Source organism: Daktulosphaira vitifoliae, unplaced genomic scaffold (genome assembly GCF_025091365.1).
Source record: "Daktulosphaira vitifoliae isolate Bord-2020 unplaced genomic scaffold, ASM2509136v1 Scaffold_3, whole genome shotgun sequence".
NCBI lineage: Eukaryota > Metazoa > Arthropoda > Insecta > Hemiptera > Phylloxeridae > Daktulosphaira > Daktulosphaira vitifoliae.
Genome location: NW_026099574.1, coordinates 11,908,591 through 11,912,621, shown reverse-complemented (window position 1 = coordinate 11,912,621; position 4,031 = coordinate 11,908,591). Strand labels below are relative to the sequence as shown.

The 4,031-nt window shown below is 27.7% G+C and overlaps 1 protein-coding gene across 2 annotated transcripts in view; it reads right to left on the bottom strand.

The window, feature by feature from the left end:
- LOC126902415 (octopamine receptor beta-1R-like) overlaps positions 1-4,031 on the bottom strand; it is an 87,473-nt gene that overhangs the window by 3,012 nt on the left and 80,430 nt on the right. The gene's annotated exons all lie outside the window — the stretch shown is intronic.

Here is a 4,031-nt window from a genome sequence, read left to right as displayed (position 1 = left end):
TTTTTTTTTTCAATTTTCGAAGAGAAAATTTTATAAACGTTTTTACTTATTGACCGATGTATTAATTTACATCTAAGCACACGAAGCGACATACATAAATAAATATATCATAGTGAAATTAATTTTTCCTAACTTCGTTTGAAAACTAAAATGTCGCTAATATTGTAAGGCTGATAAATTTTTTTTTGAATACCCTAAAAATATGAGACTCCTGTGCAAAGCGCTCCATGTAACCCCGGTAAATTTGGCACTGAATATGTGAAATGTTTTTTTTCTAGCAGGGACTTAATCAGAACTTCTAAAAAAATAAAGTAATGAGTACAAAAAAATGCATCTTTAGGGACAAATAACAATATAAACTGGTTCCATAAAACATGGGTGGCACCAATGCATTGCCTTCCATAATGTACACAGCTCTAGGGATTTATCTATAGAAAATCCGTTAAAATAATTATTTGATAATTAGGAATCAATAAACTATATAGAACTTTTCAAACAATCATTTTCGGTTTGTTTATTTTATTTTTTTTTATGTAGCTAGAAAAAAATTATGTAAATATCTCTCATCCATAGATGTAGAAGACGCCAATATAGAGTTAATTTTATTAAGCGGCTAGAGTTTAATTTGTCTTCTTTGGTGTGAAAATTATTCTAAACAAAATCTTTCTTAGAAATAAATCCAAGTTCCAACCACCTCTCTCCCCAAAAAATACGCTTATCAAATTAATGTCTACATTGTGGTCAAATTTCCTCATTGTTTAGATCATAAATTTCAAATATAATTTTATGAGCAACATTGCTCCTTTATTGGCATTTCTTAATACTTGGTCAGCTTTTGAATGAAGCATAAAACAGATTTTGCCACAATTTTTAATGAATCCCGTGAGAATTAAACCTTTTCTTTTATTTCTCTGGTAACTCTAGAAAGGTGTTCTCTTCTTCCCATACCTCATGTAATTCCTAAATACGTAAGTACCTAAGTACTATAATACTTAGGTATTAGTACTACTAATACCTAAGTGCATAGCTAAAAACTAGCCTAGTTTTTAGACTTATGAATAAAGGAGAATGTCACTCATGAATGTAGCATTGAAATTTATAAACTATAAACAGAGCAAACTTTGCCATAATATCAATAATTTTATAGGCTTTCTTAATAAGGCGCAGTTTGAAATTTTTTATGGTTTAAGCTAACAAAATACATAATTTTCATGAGCTACTAAAAAATCAAAACGAGCAACTGATCACTCTGCTTACATCAAATTCTGCTTGTAAGATCGTATATTTTTTTGCAAAAATAAAAATTTTTAGATTTTACTTTTTATTTACATCATAAGACCTAAACTTTGTACTAAATTTCACGTTTCTACCGTTATAGTAAATATCTGTTAATTTTTATCATATATCAATTAGTCAGTAACAACAATAATAACTTTGAAGTTTTTCCATTTTGAAATTTCCCATTTTAAGGACTGACTTTTTAGAATATTTTGAGTTACTAGAGTTTAGACTTGAGTTAATTTGAACATTTTATAAGTCTATTTTAAAAGAAATAGAGATATGGAGGTTAGAAAAGCGGGTGAATTGTTTCGTATAGAGACACACTAACATTTTTAAAATTAGGCCTAAAGCGCTGTGGGGCGCTCAGTTATGTCTAAAACTGCTATACGATTGTTATTAATTCAAGAGATTATAACTAAACAATTTAGATTTTCATTAATAAATAAATGAAATTTCAAGCAAAAAAATTANCAATTTAGATTTTCATTAATAAATAAATGAAATTTCAAGCAAAAACATTTAGTTTGACTATGCAGCATGTGAGATTCTCATAGTATTTTTATAATAAAAGTAAGTACCCGTTTGTGCATAAAGATCTTACATAAAACAAAACATATCCAAGTTAACTGTCCCTTTGGTAGTAGACGTAGGCGTCGCTAAACCAGTATATCATAATCATTAATGATTAACACTTAAGTTTGTAGCCAGAGCTTTAGATACTATTTTGAAGTTATCTCATTTTTAATAGCTTAGCTATATTATGGTTTTACATAAACATTTTCTATATTTTCCCCAAGGAAATAACGTATGTAGTCAAATAATGTAAGAATAAAATAGTAGTAATAATGAAAGTGTGTATACGTGTAGAAAATGTAAACGTAAAATAATAAATAATATTCAACATTTGGTTGTCAGCTCAGTTATATTATATTTTCAAAATAGTAATTTTATTTTTTAAATGTTTGTAGCCTATTTGTAAATTGATTGAAACATGATTTTACGGAAACACTAGTTTTTAAAGGTATTGATTATTAATTATAGACAAAGTTTATTTTTAGTTCTATGACGTCATAAAAATATATTTAATTCTATTGTTAACGTTTACAAAGTAATAACAATTTAAATAGTTAATATGGGTCAATGTTAGAATATTGATTTTATGAAAACACTAGGTTTTAAAGGTATTGATTATTAATTATAGACAAAGTTTATTTTTAGTTCTATGACGTAATAAAAATGTATTTATTTCTATTCTTATTATTGTTTACTAACTAGTATCAATTAAAATGTATACATAGTCGTTATTTTTTATATTGACAACAAGTGTTACAGTTTTGGTAATTTTGACTCTTCAGAAGATCAGTGACGAACAACGAGGACATGATAGGAGAGGTGGAAACTTTTAAGCATTTAGGATCAATTATGGAAAAGAACTGTGGTATTGACGAGTACGTAAGACAAAGGATTAAATACGGGTGGACAAAGTGGAGAGAAGCGATTGGTGTGTTATGCGATAAGAGAATTACAATGAAGCTGAAGTTAGGTAAGTTCTATGAGGCCATAGTGAAACCAGTTATGATGTATGGTTCAGAGTATTTCAAGAAAATATAGAATAGAATGAGTGTATTAGAAATGAGGTAGCTTAGATGGATGAGTAGAGTGACTAGAGAAGATAGGATCAGGAATAAACATATAAAAGGGAGTATAGTTATAGAATCAATGGTAGATAAGAAAAGAGAAAATAGACTCTGATGATTAAGCCATGTTATGAGGAGAGAGGAATTGGAAGTTGAAGAGCAGTTATGGAAATGAATGTTGAGGGAAGAAGAAGTAGAGAAAGACCAAGAAGAGATGAAGGGATGTTATTGAATACGATATAAGGACAGTGGATGTGTGCGTAAATAATGTGAGATATCGCGTCAAGTGGAAATTTAGGATAAGGATGGCCGTCCCCTAGTAGTTGTGATAAAATCGAGGAAAAAAAAAAGAATAAGTGAATTACTGAACGATATTCGATTTTTTTCTATGTGCGATCCTAAATTATTTAGAGTTCACGTGGGTCGTGTTATTTGATTTATTTCATTTAATGTAAGAAAAAAATTACCTATTCTACAAAATGGAACAGATCTAATTCTCAACTCTTATAACTATTACAATTATACAATTTAATATTTGTTATAATTTTTTTTAAACAACTTTTGCATTCTTAGACTACATTAAAAGTATATGTTTCATTATTTATTGTAGCGCCCATATTACATATTCACTCTTTATAGTGCAATTCTCATAACTCAATACGTACTTATATTAAAGTTAGTTTAATAAAAATAAATAATAGATAATATTCTGATAACGTATTTAAAGAATGCAAAAATTGTTTAAAGAAAAAAAAATGCAGCTAAATTTGAATTGTATCAAAAGTTATAAGACTTGTTAATTAGATCTGTTCCGCCTTATACTACTCATTTGATAAAGAAAATTTATGTTTAAAAATTAACCCCAACAGTTTTTTTTTGCAGCTATGATCAAATATCAATCAAGAATTCTATTGATGACATTGTAAAAATGTATGCAATAAAATAATATATTTTACATTTGTTTGTAGCATACAGAAAATACGTGATTTATATCAAATCAAATTTTGTCAATAAGTGACATCAATGAGTAACGAATGAAATGTAACCGGTATGGTAAAATAATTAGTGTTTTTTTTTTTTTTTGGTAGTACTAATTAATGTTTGCACTTGATT